The sequence below is a fragment of the Lolium perenne genome, chromosome 1 (genome assembly GCF_019359855.2).
Source record: "Lolium perenne isolate Kyuss_39 chromosome 1, Kyuss_2.0, whole genome shotgun sequence".
Classification (NCBI taxonomy): Eukaryota; Viridiplantae; Streptophyta; class Magnoliopsida; order Poales; family Poaceae; genus Lolium; species Lolium perenne.
The window spans coordinates 55,855,279-55,872,632 of NC_067244.2; the positions used below are offsets into that span (position 1 = coordinate 55,855,279).

At 45.5% G+C, this 17,354-nt stretch overlaps 1 long non-coding RNA gene across 2 annotated transcripts; it reads left to right on the forward strand.

Moving 5' to 3' along the window:
• The first annotated feature begins 12,502 nt into the window (after positions 1–12,502).
• LOC127292956 (uncharacterized) lies at positions 12,503–17,354 on the forward strand. Of its 2 annotated transcripts, XR_007845478.2 has the most exons (6): positions 12,503–12,787; positions 12,888–13,044; positions 13,509–13,770; positions 13,867–14,555; positions 14,625–16,599; positions 17,296–17,354. It is a non-coding gene; the product is annotated as an uncharacterized lncRNA (long non-coding RNA). The 2 variants fall into 2 exon arrangements; XR_007845471.2 differs by having other exon boundaries at positions 13,867–16,599.

Here is a 17,354-nt window from a genome sequence, read left to right on the forward strand (position 1 = left end):
TCCATTGAATATTCCAGATGATGAATCCACCAACCCGAGAGTGCATCAGGAGAGAATATATGCAGAGCTGAAGAAGATAAGTCCATGCGGCGGGTGCAGTAGAAATAATTGAGCCACCAAAGAAAGTCCATGCGGCTGGCGCAGTCGAAATAGTGGATGTAGCCACGTGGCGCCTAGCTGACGTGGCCGATGAAGAGGACGCGGTTGACATGGCCGATCCGCGGCGGCTGAGCATCCGAATATATCGGGTCCGCAATGTCGGGTCCGCGGCAGGCGAGCCCCTGAGTAAGAAGAGTGCGCGATGACGAGCGCGGTCGTCCGAGCAGAGTAGTCGAAGCTTTGTTTCCATCTGCAGTTATATTATGGCGCAAAATCCTGCGCGCAAATAATAGCACGAGCCAACAAAATATTTGGCAAAATAAATTTTGCAAATAGTAATTAACTGGAAATATAGCACCTGATATTTTGTATCGGATATTCGTCGTTGATGAACTTTGATGGCTTGACCTATGCAGGGGAGTTGCAGTCGATGAGGTAAACGCAGCCGAAGACAGGTCCGTGACTGGTAAGCACCCGAAGGTGTCGAGTGCATGATGGCAAACAGGATCGACGCATCGATGATAAGTGTACGCTGTAGTTTGTACGCCCTTGCTTTCTCATATGCCTGCATGGATGAAAACTGATCGCCACTTCTTCTCTTGATGATTTCTTATTGAGGCTTCATCTCCACGTAAGTATGCAGGCACGTAAGTAGGGCTCGATTCTCTTTTCTATTTCCTTCCTTGCCCTGCTACGTCAACGACCCGCAGCAGCTCATCCTTTGGTCTTTTCTTGTCTGAAGCATGTTTCCTGTCGGATACGTACGTAGATAGATTTCATTTTTTTGTCCTCTCTCTTTTTTTAGAAGTCGATCCTTAGCTTCAGATCAAGGGTACTTTGTAAAGAACATAGGTACGCCGTCTCTGTCGATGATTGGGTTGGTCTGGATGCTTTTCTATTCTCACGATTTGATGCCACGCGTAGGCCGGCTACAACGGGAACACAGCAGATCGTCACCATGATTCGTACGAGGAAGCTGGCCATGACGAACAGGGCCGGTCCTGACATTTTAGGGGCCCGGGGCGAACCTAAAAGCTAGGGCCCTTTAAGTCTAAAAAAAGTTTATGTGTATGCCAATCAAAAATCTCGAAAAGGTGGATGATCCTTAATCTCTGCACACAGTCATATATTGTTGGTTATTACTCAACAATGTGAAGCAATTGTGTTCTTTATCGAACAAATCGCTAACTAGATTTTTTTGGCAATCCAAAATGGACCATCTCACGATAATATCTTCACAAATCCTACACAAAACCTATGACGAGAGACCATCGAGCCAGACCCGGTGACACCGCGACTGGCTGCGGCGGAGGCAGCAATGACGGGTCAGAGTTCGGTGAGGAAGAAATCTAGCATTGGGGGTGCGAGGTGAGGGCTTGCCGATATAGGAGAAGAAGCGGCATGACTTAACGAGTTGGATGTGGGTGTTGGTGGATCGGCGAAGGATGAGCTTGGGTCAAGGTGGCGTGGCAAGATGTTGCGGCAGTTCACCGACGACGGGCGGGGTAGGCAGGGTTTTGCTAGTGGTTGTTTCAGGGCCTATGCTGCTTTGCGGATCGAGGGAAGGAGAGGAGCGATGAGGCGCACCGAAGAAAAAGGAGACCACGAGAGGAACGAGGTAGACATCAACAGACTAAAAATTAAGCTAATTATCAATCAGCTTACATTAGATGGAGAAGATTCTTCCTAACTATGGCTTGAAGTGTGCTACGTCTATCAACGAGAATAAAAATGATCAATCGTGTGCTGCATTTTTCCTTTTACAAAGGGCGCCACATTGATTGGATCGTTCTTGTGTAGCCACGCTAGAAAATATACCCCGTACGTCCCATTGCTTTTAATCAACCAACCCGTTCATCTTAATCCATTCATCTAAGGGAAGCCCAGGCTAAAGAAATAAAATAAAGCCCAAACTAACTAAAGGAAATATGCCTTGATTCTATAGTCCACAAGAGGAAACAGCATACGCCTTCATCCTCGTTGCTCAGAACTGTTCCCACTCGCGACCTGCTCTAATGGCGCAGCATTTGCGTCTACCTTACCTAGCTGGGACTTGGGGCCCCTTGATTCCGAGGGCCCGGGGCGCCCGCCCCGCCCGCCCCCCCTCAGGGCCGGCCCTGATGACGAAGTAGATAATGAAACGCCAGATCTGATCCGTGAAGCTGAAGTAGACTGTTCGCCAGATGCGATCTAGATGTTGTTGAAGATGATCTTGATGGATCTCGCCCGGATTACAAAATCCAGTCGCCGCTTTCCCACAGACGGCGCCAATTGACGAGGCGGTTCCTCGGCAATGCCCACCATGAGGGGCTTGGGTTTTAGAGAAAGGCGACGACGGAAGTTCCGGGAGCGAGGCGGTACACGATGTACCCAGGTTCACGTCCCCGCGGTGGAGGATCGCTACGTACTGCTAGCAATCCACTATATGAATATATGTGTACAGGGGGCCGCCATAGGCGGAGTTGTAATATCTTGTCTATTTCTACGCGTGTTGCTTCTATGTTTTATGTTTCTGAATATGCGTGCCCTAAGGGGTGCCCCTGCCTGGCTTTATATATCAGCCAAGGTAGGGTTTACAAGAGTCCTAGTAGGATTCATATTGGAGTCTTCTTTCCTTGTAGTCCAAGTTTTTAACGCTTGCAGGTCCAGCTTGTCGAGTCCTTGTGCTGGTCCATCTTCATAGTTTGCACCGGGTATGGCAATGTCGAGTACCCGAAGGGTTATGCCCACGTCAGCGTGTGCATCATGTAGTACTTGGCGTAGGCTATGATTGTAATCTCTTGTGGATTATGAAGTTAACTATTACTATGATACTATTGATGTGATCTATTCCCCCTTTCATAGCTATTGTTGACAGTGTGTATGCTATGTTAGTACTCGGTCTAAATTGCAACGGTATTATCTTGGATTATGATTTGATGAGGATATCCCTATGAGTGGTGTCTGTCAAGTACTTGATGAACTTTGAGTGGAGCTTTTGTAGCCACTACGTGATGATTAGTGATTCCAATAGGAGAGTAATTCAGAGTAGCACAAGTGAAGAGAAGATATCTAATTGTCCAATTATGTGATTATTGTTGAGAGTGTCCACTAGTGAAAGTATGATCCCTAGGCCTTGTTTCTAAGTATTGAAACACCGTTTCCAACAAGTTCTGCTACATGTTCGCTTGCTGCCATTTTTATTTCAGATTGCAATTGCTACTTATAATCATCCATATTACTTGTATTTCACTATCTCTTCGCCGAACTAGTGCACCTATACATATGACAAGTGTATTAGGTGTGTTGGGGACACAAGAGACTTCTTGTATCTTAATTGCAGGGTTGCTTGAGAGGGATATCTCTGACCTCTACCTCCCTGAGTTAGATAAACCTTGGGTGATCCACTTAAGGGAAACTTGCTGCTGTTCTACAAACCTCTGCTCTTAGAGGCCCAACACTGTCTACAGGAATAGAAGCGTGCGTAGACATCATTCATCATGTTTTTATTTATCTTCTAAATTAAATTTTGGCATGAGAAAATTAGTTAGTAAAGCTTTCACGAACTTGATGGCACATTTAATTTCTTGCACTTAATAAACTTGATCATTGTGCCTATATTATGAAGTTTATATGTTTGCAAATTCCGAGTTGGGAGTTAGTATAACCATGCTTTCATGGGGAACACTTTCGACATTGCACTTATATTTAGTTGATGTCATGTTCTTTTGTTTATGGATGCCTAGCGGTGCGAAATAAAATGGAAACTTATAAGTCCATAGAGTTTGTATATGAGTTAGGGAAACGCCTGGCCCGCTGATATAAGCCATGCATCATTCATGGTGGAAATTTACAGCTAAGCCATAGTGAGCATTCTATGAAGCATTTGCAATAAAAAGCTATACCCATAGTAAATAAAAAATTGCTGAGATGCTCACTATATGTTTGTCTTGTCATTTTGGCATGGGATTGCTCTTACAAGAGTACCTCCATATCATCGGGCAAGAGGTACCATGTTGGCGGTTCTCAATGATACATGTATACTTACAATGACAAGAACTTATTTGGGACCTAAGTTCAGTAGCATGAGGTTTAGGTACTCGCATTCAAAGGGCATGAGATTTCAACTTGTGATTTGCAAGCATATAGCTCATTTTTGACTCACATTAACTTTAACCATTCAAGATGCTTATGATAGGGGTAATGAGAGCTCAAAACTAATAAGTACCATACTTTTTGGAAGGTTTATAAAACTTATTAATCTTGCTTACTCTCAAAGAGTCTTTTTTTACTTTTATGTTAAGTCTTCATCTTCTTGCTTTATGCACCAATTAAGAGAGCATAGTTGTCATTCTTAGTGCAATGTGCATAGTCCCAAAATTATTATTGATTGATTCATGATTATGCTATTGCTTGTTCTTAAATTATTTGTATCTAGTCACCCTATGAACTTTGAAGGTGTCCTAGCATTTATGTTTTTCTACTTCATAAAGGACATGCTGAGTACCACTTTGCTATGTTTTATCTATGATCATAAACACACAGTTGCTTTCAATGCACTATTATTCATGATCCTTTGTTTGAGTTACTCTTTATGTTATAACATAGTTGCTAAGTTCTATTGAATTATATCTATCATGCCTATGTTAGAGTACTTAGATCCCAGCTCACAATGCTTTACATGCTTGATCAAGATTGTGTTGGCTTTGTCACCTCAAAAATTATTTTGTTATCACTTACCTACTCGAGGACGAGCAGGAGTTAAGCTTGGGGATGCTTGATACGTCTCAAACGTATCTATAATTTTTGATGATCCATGTTTGTTTTACACCAATTCATATATGTTTTGCTTACACTTGTTGCACTTTTATATGATTTCCAGCACTAACCTATTAACAAGATGCCACGGTGCCAGTTCCCTGTTTTCTGCTGTTTTTGTATTTCAGAAAAGTTGTACAGGAATATTATCGGAATTGGACGAAACAAAAGCCGAAGTCAATATTTTAACGAAACGAAGACGAAATCTAGAGGGGGGTCAAAGAGGTGCCACAGGGTGACCAAACCCACCCTAGGCGCGGCCTGGACCTGGCCCGCGCCTAGGGGTGGTCTGGGCCCACCAGGCGCCCCACCGACCTAAATCCTCCGCCTATTTATACATCTTCTCGGGAAAACCCTGGATATACAAGCCTCCTTCCACGAAAAGTTCCGTAGCTCCACCGCCATCGCAGACAAGATCTGGTGGACAGAAGTCTCTGTTCCGGCACGCTACCGGGACGGGGAATTGCCCCCGGAGCCATCTCCATCGACTCCACCGCTATCTCCATCGTCGTTGCTGACTCCTATGATGAGGAGTGAGTAGTTATCCCCCGGGGTTGAGGGCTCTATCGGTAGCTATGTGGTCTATCTCTCTCTCCCATGGTGTGATCTTTATGTGACCATGAGCTTTGTAATCTAGATGTCGTTATGCTATTCAAGTGAATTTTACTTATGTGATCTCCGGAGATTCCTTGTCTCATGTGTGTAAAGGTGAGGGTGTGTGCACCGTGTGGGTCTCTTAGGCTATATTTCACATAATACTTGTTCACTGAATTATTATTTGAGTTGGATGTCTCTATGAAATTTTGGTGTGTTAGTACCTCCTATGAATGCTCAAAGTACAGCGTGGGGTGTTCATTAGTACTTGGGAATATATCTTTAAGGTTTACTTTTGCAGTCCTACGCGGTGAATTAGTGTTCGTTATCCAACCGGAGAGTAGTTCAAAGTAGCAAAGTGAAGTGCTTATATTTATATTCCTTTATGATATCATTGTTGAGAGTGACCACTAGTGAAAGTATGATCCCTAGGCCTTGTTTCCAAACATCGAATCACCGTTTATTTACTGTTTTACTGCATGTTTACTTGCTGCCATATTTATTTCAGATTATTATTACCACTCATATTCATCCATATCACTTGCATTTTACTATCTTCGCCGAACTAGTGCACCTATACATCTGACAAGTGTATTGAGTGTGTTGGGTACACAAGAGACTTCTTGTATCTTAATTGCATGGTTGCTTGAGAGGGATACATTTGACCTCTACCTCCCTGAGTTCGATAAACTTTGGGTGATCCACTTAAGAGAAACTTGCTGCTGTTCTACAAATATCTACACTTGGAGGCCCAACACTGTCTACAAGAATAGAAGCGTGCGTAGACATCAGTACTCATATGACTGCAAGGGTGCCGAAAGCTCATTCTTTAGCATACTGGTGAAGGATGCACTGCACCATCTAGAATGGGCTAGCTCTTGTGGATTTTCTCACATATATGCTAGCTGGTTGGGAAGGATATGCTCAAGATGAGAGCATTCTTGCTGATAGCTTGTGTACGGTCGATGGGTTAAAAAATTCTGATGGTAAGTTCTACCTTGGGAGATACTGGATATGCATTTTGACCTGGGATTCTACCTCCTTTAGAAAAACTAGGTACCATCTCAACAAGTTTAGTTTAAGGAACATACCGCAGAATGCCAAATAATTGTTCAATCTCATACATTCTAGCCTTAGAGTCACCATTGAGAGGGCATTTGTTGCTTTGAAGAATAGGTATAAGGTCCTTAACGAGAAACCATTTCGCACTTAGAACACACAAATCAAGCTGGTTCTTGCTTTCTGCATTCTTCACAACTGATCTTAGTTTGGTCTAAGGTGACATGTTCCCAGATAGTGTTGTAAATAGAGGTAACAATGAAGTTGAAACTAGCGATGACATGAAGCAAAGCTACAATGAAGCCTAGTAAAACAAAATGCTAGAGTTGGCAAATTCAATGTTGCCTAATAGAGGTAACACCGCCATCTAAGAAGAAGAAGAAGAAGAGGAAGAAGAAGAAGAAGAAGAAGAAGAAGAAGAGGAGGAGGAGGATGGGGAGGCTCCCAGAGGCTGCCCCTAAAAACACCAAAAAAAGCTTAGGCTACCAAACAAGACCTAAAGATTGGCCAATATTACTGGCAGGGAAAATGTACCATACAAATGTGTTATGTGCGTGCCAAAAGGACCTCCTCCCGAACCCCAACCCTAACCCGCCCCCGCGCGGTGGCGCCGTGCCGCCGCCGGGGCGCCCACCTCCGCCCTCCCACTCCAGCCCTCCCCCTGGCGTTCTCCTCTTCGCCGCCGCTGCCGGGAGCACCGCCAGGCAAAGCATGGTCGGTGTGGTGGCGGCGGCGGCCATCCTCCTGGCGCCGAGTTGCGGCGACGACGGCGCTCGTTGTCCTCTCCCGCGACGTTGGTGCAGCGAAGGGACGGCGGCCACGGCGGATCCGGGGACCGCAAGATGCAGCGGCGCCTCCTTTCAATCTGATCCGGTCCCCATGGGGATCGGGCGGAGGGGATGGGCGGGCTCCTGCGGGCAGCGGCGTGCGGGCTTCGTTTGTGTCCCTTCCGCTTCACGAGGGCGCCTGGAGTTTCGACTCTAGGCATGGCGGTGGCGGTCTTCTCTTCCGCCGGAGGAGATCGGCTAGTTGTGTGGCTAGCCATGGCGGATCTCGCGATCTGTCGCCTAGCTCCCGATGGCGAGGCGCAGCTGCCGGTGAAAGCCGGCCCGGACTTCGGTCATGGCGGATGATGGCGGCATGCTTCGTCGTTACCTTGTTGAAGGCATTGTCTCTGCAACCTGCGTTCTTCGCCTGGACTGCTCCGGGGGAAATCCTACCCGGGTCTCCTGGATCGGACGATGGCGGCACGCAACGCCGTTCTCCCTGTTGGGGGCATCGTTTTTGGAGCAGACAACGGATGGTGGTGGTGCTGAGGTGAAGCGGTGTGCTTTCGCCGTGTCGACGTCGTCGAGTCGCCGCGGCATGGTGCAGTGGTGTCTCGGGACGGATGCAGTGTGATGGACTCGCGCAGGATGGTGGAGTCGTCTGGCGCCGTGGCGGCATCGATGGCAGGCCTGGCATGGTCAATGCGATGATCTCTTTTGAAGATGGAGTTGAGGAAGACAGCGGTAGCAACTTCTATGGCGTAGGCGTTGGCGTATGCTGGGAGTCTGCTTGACTGGATGTGCTTCTCATCTGCTATTGGGCGGCCTGGGAAGGCATTTGGTTTTTGGTTGATGTGAGTTGGTGAATTGTCACCCCCTTCATCCCTCTGTAGGTTTAGCGAGGTGGCTTCGAGTTTGATCTTTTGTATTGCTTTTGTAAGGTGTTGTGAATAATTTCTCCTATAAATATTCAAAGACTACCCTCTCAACCAGGGGGTCTGAAGGGGCAAACGAATCTGGGTCGTCCAATCAGGTTGCAACAGTAAAATCTGCATCCCACTTTTCATCTCAGCCGTCGGATGCAGTAATTTTTCTTTCACTTCTTGCTAATCTGGATGACTCCATGACGGTTGGGCCCATGTGCGTGCGGGGCCGGTGTTTCAGCGAGCGATCCAGCACAATCACCACGTCCGTTCTGCACACGCCGTCCGCGTCGCGCCCATGTCCCGCGGTAAAACCTAGATCTCGATTCGTGAAAATATCTGAGCCCGTGTCTCCTCTCTCTCTCGTCTCCGCCTCCCCACTCCCGCCCCGAGCCGCCTCCCGCTCCTCTCCTCTCTGCGACTCCACCCTGGATGCGCTCGCGCCCCCAGGCGAGGCCGCGGTGACAGGCCGGAGGAGGCGCGGCGGCGCAGAGGGTCGCGGTGGCGGGCCGAGAGGAGGCGTGGCGGCGCGCGAGGACGGCCGGATCATGGTGGGCGGCGGATTTCGAGCGCAGCGACGGCGACCTTGAGCGGTGGGTTCAATCCCACCTCGCGATTGCCGGCGTCCTTACAGGTTTGCAGCGGTAGTCGACACCCCAATCCCCGCTCCTCTCCTGCTCCTCTCTTTCTCCCCAATTGGCCCCTCCTTTAACCTCTTTTTTCCTCACCATCAAGGGATCCTGGGCCGCGCACTGCTGGGAGTCGAACTGCGGCGGCGCCGGAGCCGGAGCCGCGAGTCGCCGTCGAGCGTGTCCTTTCCTCTCCTCTAGCCCACACAGCCTCCATCTTCTTCTTCCTCCCGCACATAAGTGACGGACACGGATGGCGGCGGCCCAGCGACGGTAGCCTCCCTCTGGATCTTCTCTCGTTGCCCTCTTGTTGAAGCCACCGAGGGGGACAAAGGACGCGTACCCAAGACAACGCGCTCACAGTGGCGCAGATCCCCCTGTTGCACAGTGCCGGCAGTATGTTGCCCTGTCCCTTTCGGTTGGGTTGGCCGGCGGGAGCGAGTGAAAGGGGATCGTGAGGGGATAGTGCACTGCAGGTAGTTTCTCATGTTCTTTGCTAATTTTTGTGTCAGATGTCGTTTGCTTTTTGTTTTCCACATCATTCAATCATTCATATCCCTGTTAATTAGTCACTTGTCAAGATACATTTTATCACGTCTCTGTTAATGAACTGGTTAATAATGCTAGGTAAGCTTGCAGGGGAAGAAATTCGATGGAGGAGCTCACACAGAGAGGTTACGCAATATTTACATTACATTTCCTTGCTGATGAGCGACACTAACCTAATGATGTATTTCTCATAGATTTTCATTTCCTTGGTACTCAAGTTCAATAGATTCATCTCATAATCTTGCCACTGACAATAGCTCTTGCAACTTTGCAAGCTTACATATGTTGATTACCTAGGGTAATGCAATTGTGCAAACCGCGAGCACCACCGCTGGATCAATAAGAATCCAGACATGCCACATGAAGGAAAGTTTGCTAAAGCTCTTTAATTGGGACGGTGGGATCTGCTTTGTTTTCCCTTCTTGGGTTCTCCTTTTATAATCTTGGGTGCCAGCATATCAAAGACAGTCTATGTACTTTCCCGAGAATGAAATGTTGTTATATTTATGGGTTCTTGTCTGGGTGCCATGATTTAACTTTCTTTGCACTATCTCTTACCAGTGTTTGTTCTTTCTCAGGCTGTGAGGCCTGAGTTTTTGACTTGCACCTTTGGCAGGTCATTGAAATCAGAACCCCGTCAACTCTGAAGCGGCTGCTACATCAATTTCTATAACTCACAGAATTCCCTACTTCAATTGCACATGCATGCTTGATGGATATGAGGATATCTTGTACGAGTTAACGAGTGAGCTGATGTCTGATTTTACTTGCTCTGAATTTTGCATAGAAATGCTAACCAACCAAATCCTGAGTACTCATTAATGTTTGATTATTTCATCTTTTAGGCTGCACTAAGGATAATTTTATGGCTCTCTCTCTCTAAATTAATCTTTACCTTATGGCGTAAAAATATTTACCTGCAGATTCTAGCATTAAGTCATACTTCCTGAAGACGTAGTTGATTATGAAACTCAGACACTGTAACCTTAGACCAGGTTTGTGGTTCCCACTCTTTTCATTAAATTTACATGATAGTCTCAATGATTAACTTGATTTTATCTTCCTTTTTAAATTCTTCAGATCAGAAGCAACATTTGTACATGCCCCGTTCCAGAATATGCAGAGAAGATGATTGCTGCAATTGATGAAGTACGAGTTGATAGAAATTAGATTGGTGGGACGGTCACATGTATTGCGAGAAATGTTCCTCGTGTAAGTATTAGCATGTTATGTTCATTTTGGTGTGTTCCATCATAATAAATCAAATAAGACCTCCGTTTTTTTTTCTAATCATGAGCATGGTTTGGGCCACATCATATATAGTAACACAGTGACTTTGGATTTCCAGTATAATTTATAGACCCCACGCTCCTTTTTCTATGCCCCGTTGATTTTTCCCCCTTAAACAACAATTGAATGTATATTTGGAACACCAGCTGAGCATATTAGGGAAATGATAAAGGTAGGCCAGTACTGAATGATGGCAACGCTACTTGCAGAGTCAGAATGAAATTATTTTCAGCATTTTCCTTTGTTGATCTACTTGAATTACTGCATTTGTTTTGTACCTTTAAACCCTTTTTCAAACTACTCGGTTTATTTTCCATTTGTGAAATAATGGTTTGTAGACTTAAAACAACCAATTGCAATACTTGGTTTTATAGATACTGACCCATATATACATATGTTTGATTCTTTTTGGCACAAAAAATGGCCTCGATTCATTAATAGAAACAAATGCCCATGGTTTCCAAAAAAATCTGACAATTGTTTACACCAAGAAAAATGAGATGCTACTATTTGAAATGCTACTTATCCTGTTTTCCATCTTTGTTAATGGTCTAGGCATACATTTCGATGTTTATGATAAAATTGTTGGATCTCCTTACCAGTATATTTTAAATGCGCTTAAATAGCAGCACCTACAATAGCACCTGTGGCGAAGTTACTTTTTGAAGTGAAATATTTATATGGCAATAGACCTTGATGAATCAAATTTCATCCGTAAGCTATAGTACTGTCCTTTTCTGGTCAAGTCTGTTACAATTGAAGTCGAGCATATCCATTCTCTATTTTGCCATCAGTGTGCACTTGGCATATTTGAGAATGATAGGACTGTATCATTCATACTTCTATGGAGCTTTTGATCTAATATAATGGCATACAGGCTCGGGAATGATATACAATTATGTTGGGTACTTGCTGTGGGATTTTTCACCTTTCGTGTACCTGGTGAGATTTCTGATCCACTATCTATTTTTGCCCAGTATCTCTGATATCTTATATGCACATAGATATGTTAGCGATATAGAGACATACTGTCTGCTGCTTTCTTACCTTAATGCTATTCTTGCGTTTAGATTTTTGTTCAATACATTATATGGAGGTTTACACCTTATTGTGTTGCAAATTAATCAACCAACATTAATGATGTATGCACTGCCTTTTAGATTTCTGTAAAGGCCTTGCTTGATTTAGTCCAGCCTCCATTTGCACCGTGCTTTGTGCTTGTTTTCTGCTTTCCATGAATTACCTTTATGTTTGACTAGCTTTCATATGTCACACTGAACTTCCTGGGGGTTGTGTTGGTGTGGTGCCGCGGAGGAAGTTCTTTTGGAGTATCGCCTTGTGTGGTTTTTTGGAAGCTTACAACCAGGCCACTATGCAAGTGATCAGATTTTTGCAAGAAATGTATGGTTTTGTTTTTTGAGACTATAACTATGACTGTATGATCGCGTACATAGATTCTACACATTCTGCTTGTCGTTGCAGCATGTGCCTTGTTTTTATGTTCTTTGTCACCTTTTATCATACTATGTACTTAGAGGAAATTAACAACCTGCATATTTTTTTCTCAGATATGCATTGATTCATTTGCCTGAAAGTAACTTGTGTTAATTTGGGAGTGGAGTTTTGGCTCCCGGGTCCAGATAAACCTGTTATCTGTACCATTGAAATGTACGCTGAGATTCGCGACCGTGTCAGAATTAAATGAGCTATGCGTGTGAGCAAATGCAGAATACAGCGAGGAGTCGCATACGGTCGCGCGCAGGGCCCACCGTTCTAACGCGCTGGCAACGGAGAGAAAACTGTGGACTCGCGGAACAATTTTCTGGCGGCTTCGTGGACCACGGGTCCATGTTTTCGTGTGAGTAGGACATCTGCGTGTGGCTTCCGGATCTTACCGATTGGAAATTCAGGCTGTCACATAGCTCCGGAGGCAAAATCGAGTCTCGGGGACGCTTTGGGCTCCGATTGGAGCGGCGCGTACACGGGCGGCGGAAGCTGTAAGCGACGGCGTGGTGGGAGCAGAGCACATTTTCGCCGACGACCTCAGGCAAGTCAATGGAATTTCCGCTGGATCCAGCAGGTTCGTGTGTGCAAACCTTGTTTTTAGTGTCATGGATCTATGGGCTTGAAATCTGCTCCAGCCTTTTGACCGGTAGGTCGTGTCTCCTCCATTTTTTCAGTGTGGCTATCCACGAAGAAGCAGCATAGGCCGCAGCGACTGGTACTGTCGCCGGGAAGGAGGCGAGTGCAGCCATGTGTGATCGGTGGAGCCGGAGCAATCTGTGATTGGCATCGCGCAAGCTGTAGCCGGAGGTGTTCTCCGTGGAGGACAAAAAGGTACCATTCATGAACTATGGCATGAGCTGATTACTCCATAGTGTACTCAGCACGGTTGGGCTCTGAAAATCGATTTGAATCGTGTTGCTAATCGTTATATTAAATACCTAATAGAGATAAGTACGCTATGGATATGTTTGTGCTGGGTGGTGGTAGAAAATCAAGTCTCTTTGTCATAGTTCAGTTCGAACAAAAAATGGGTGTTGTGATGATCTTGTTGGGTACAAGACGTACCATAGAACTCAACACGAGATCACACGGAGTAAAATCTTACTGAAAATCTTTAGGAAATTTTGGTGATGCAATGTCCCTGTGTATTCAGTTATTGTAGAGCAGGACACATACAGAATATGACAAAATTTGATTGGGATTTTTGTGTGTTGCACTGGCGTTTTTGTCATGTACAGATTATGATTCCGTTGGGTTCCTTCAGTCGTGCTGATAGTTGCTTGACGTGTTTGCAGGGTCCGTGTCGGCCAGGCGCCACCAGACAGGACACTGGGCGCGTCTAGGAAGGGTGCCCTTGAAAAATAGATACATGGATATGCAGAAAAGCTAGGGGATGAGGTCATCGATCACTGCCGGGGAAGTGGGAACAATATTCAATCACTCGCTGAAGCTTACGATTTCTACAACTTGTACTCGTGGGAGCATGGTTTCAGAATTCGATAGGGGAGCATGGTTCAGAAGACGAAATGCACACAGGAAATTGCGTGTGCATGCTCGGTAAGTGTCCATCAAGTGAACATGTTGGAACGTGTATTGGTTTTCGTGCATTATTGTGACAATAAAGGTTGATTTTCTGCTCTTTTTTTTGTTCAGGCAAACCATCATCGGAGAACACTAAATTATGCCGTTGTGAGTGCCCCGCTACGATCTGGTTGGTTAGGACACTGGACAATGGATGGTACGTAACCGAGCACAGAGTGAAACGTAACCACACGATGACTGAAAATTGTGGAGAAAAGGTCTTATGTCCTTCACACAAGTACATATATGTGTACACAAGAATCTAGTCCGTCAGCTAAGGGAAAACAACATAAATACAGGAAAAGACTACAGCATAATTGCAGCATTTTTTGGAAATGAAAGGAATGTGACATTCGCAAAACGGTCACTTAGGAACCTGTGTGGAAAACTAAGTAAGGAGCAGCCAGCCGATGATGTCAAAAAACCATTGAAGCATTTGATGAACTAGGAGCTAAGGAACCAGAATTCATGTTTAGAGTGCAAGCAGACGTGGCAGGGTGAATCAAGAGTCTGATGTGGACCACATGAGCAAGCATAATGCGGTACAAGTTTTTTGGGGATGCTATAATCTTCGACCCGACATACAAGACCAACTTGTATGACATGCCGTTTGGCTTGTTTGTGGGGGTAAATAACCACTTCTAGAGCATTATTTTGGCCGGTGTCATCTGTCATGGCCCGGGACGAGCAGGTGGAGAGCTTTGAATGGGTTTTCTTGTAGTTTATCAGAATGCTGGGAGTAGTAGAAACAATACTAACTGGTAAGTTGATGCCAGAAAACCAAAAATATGAGTTATGCTGAACATGACTGACACATGTGTGCAATGCAGATCAATGCCTAGCCATGGAATACGCAATTAGGAAAGTTATGCCAGACGTGGCACATCGTTGGTGCAAGTGGCATGTCCTAAAGAAGGCAAAGAAATGTCTGGGTTCACTATATACAAGGAAGAACTAATTCCGTTCAGAGTTCCATAACTTGGTGAACACCATCCTAACCACGAATGAGTTTGAGTCATGTTGGGGGATTTTCTTGAGAAGTACAGCTTGCAATCACATCCATATATGACTCAGCTTATGAGATTAGAGAAAAATGGGCAGAACCTTACTTCAAAGGAGTGTTTTATGCAAAGATGACAGGCACACAGAGAAGTGAGAGTGCAACCAGTTTGTTGAAGACATATATCCCAATGAGTTATCCAATGCACATGTTTCTCAAGCAGTATATGAGCATATGCAGTTCGCCCGGGACGCTGCCAGAGAGTTACAAAGAGAAACGGATAAAGCTGGTAAGTGATAAAACTTGTTAATTGCAACACAATCTAGACATTGAGAGGCATGCCAGCAAGAATTATACACAGGCGATGTTTGAGCAGTTTGGACAAATGTTATACAAGGGATTTGCATACCGATTCGAAGAGATCCAGAAGGACAGGGTATACATGGAAGGCACACAAAATGCTCTACGTCATGAAAAATGGAGCAGAGTTGAATTTGGATGTCTGGATCTTGGAAGATCCCTAGATGGCTTGGCTCTCGTGGTGCTCGCTTTTTAATGAGACAAGGCGTGTGGGTCTGGGACAGCCCGGCTATTTTCCTCAACGAAATTGCTTCACTTACCACTTTTCCGTCCCAAAAAGGTGTATGCCACTTCCATCATCCAAGCGGCATCAGCGGCCATGGTTGCATGTTCCAATAGTGCCAGCGACTAAGTGCAGCGGCTGGCGACCAAGCGGCAGTAGGGAGGACGCCATGGTTGGATGTTGCAGCAGCGACGACGGCGACCATGCAGCTGAGAACATTATGGCTGCAATAGAGACGCCGGCGACCAAGTGGCAGCAGCGGAGGACGCCATGGTTTTAGCAGCAGCTCCGGCGACCAACTTGCTGCTGCTGCAGAATATGCCATGGTTGCAACATCGGCACCGACAACAGCGGATGGCGACCAAGACGAGAATGACCAAAGAAATGAGGTGGCTGAGAACAAGAAGTCCTCGAAACAGGCTTTGCTGAGAGCCTGAGAACCAGGAGCCTAGACCGCAGATACGGCCGTTGAGACTTGAGATGCAACCGGAAGTGAGCACAACGGAGAAGATAAATTGAGAAGGCAGAGAAGCACTGCCCTCCGAGCGTCGTTGGGCCTCACAACAAGCAGTGCAGGTCGTTGAGCTTTGGTCCACGTCGTTGGCCCCCATCTGTACCGGCATGACGGGAACAGTTGGATCGTATTCAATGTGTTGGTTGGTGGACCAGTGAGCACTGTTTAATAATCAGGAGAATAAGACCAATACAGCACAATATACGCACATGGACTTCCAGCTGGAGGCAGCCGGTTGGTCCAGAAAACGGGAGTATCTGGACCTGGGAGCCGAATTGCATTTCCGGTGTTAATTTGTGATATGAAATATATTTCTTTAAAATTTCCTACTATTTCTCTAATTGTACTGTGTTAGGATTCTGAATTGACAACATATTGTCTTAGGATTTTGCAATGTTTAATATGTTTTGTCCTCTATCAAGTGTTAGGTAAGTCTTGGAGCGAGTAGTGGATGGCGTGGATGGCCACGACAGAGTCGACGGTGGAGGCGGCCGCTAGCTCAGGGTGTCACGTCCATGGTCATCCTGTCTGCTGTTTGCAGCACGGATGTCGTAGATGGCGTGTAGGCCAACCTTGACCAGCAACGTAGGTGCAGGTCATTTCCCCATAATGGCAACTGTGGCGACGGAGAGGTACAGTCGCCGCCGTGGACTGCTGCAGATGGCGCTTTGCCTTGGGATGGTGATGCTGCTTCCCCTGTGGGACGGGGTATGTTAACCGAGTGTGTGTTTTTGTCATCACTGTACTTATGCAGAGTGTTCATCTAAAAGGAGCTCACTCATGAAGTTAGAACTTTCTCAACTGCAGAATACTACTTTTCTTTTAGGGAAAACTGCAGAAAGTTGGCATATAAATGGGAGCATGTTCGAATGCTTTTACCTCCTTAATCAGTCCATGCAATAATTCTTACATTTGGATGCAAAGTTAGCGATATATCATGAGTACCATGATAATGTTCGTTTACAAAAGCAGCTTAGTTTGTTTTGGAAAAAAAAACTTGTACACGTGACGAGGCAGTTGGTTATCCACATTAGCTTTATCAGAGCAAAAAAATAAAATCGTGTTGCATAGGTTAGTTTGTTGTTTTCATCAATGTACTAAGGCAATTGTGTTTATATGCCACTGAACAATTGTTGAATTCCTATACTGATCCATTCCTAATGAACCCGTATGATGAATGATTGCATTTCGGTTTGCATCCGTAGCATTATCCCAGTGAGCTTCTTCCAAACCTATTATCCCTCCCTGTTAATGTTTGACATGTTCTCTGGTTCGAATTCGATTTATTTATAGACTCCATGCAAGTTGATGGATCTCTACAAACTCATTTTTCTCTTTGCCAATCAGGCATGTATTGTTTTGTTTTCGTCCATTTCATAACGTGATGTTTGCTTTGTCTTTAAGGTGGCTTTGCCTTGGCGCTACCATTGTCGTTGAGGATGCAGGACATGGTGGTGGTTCCA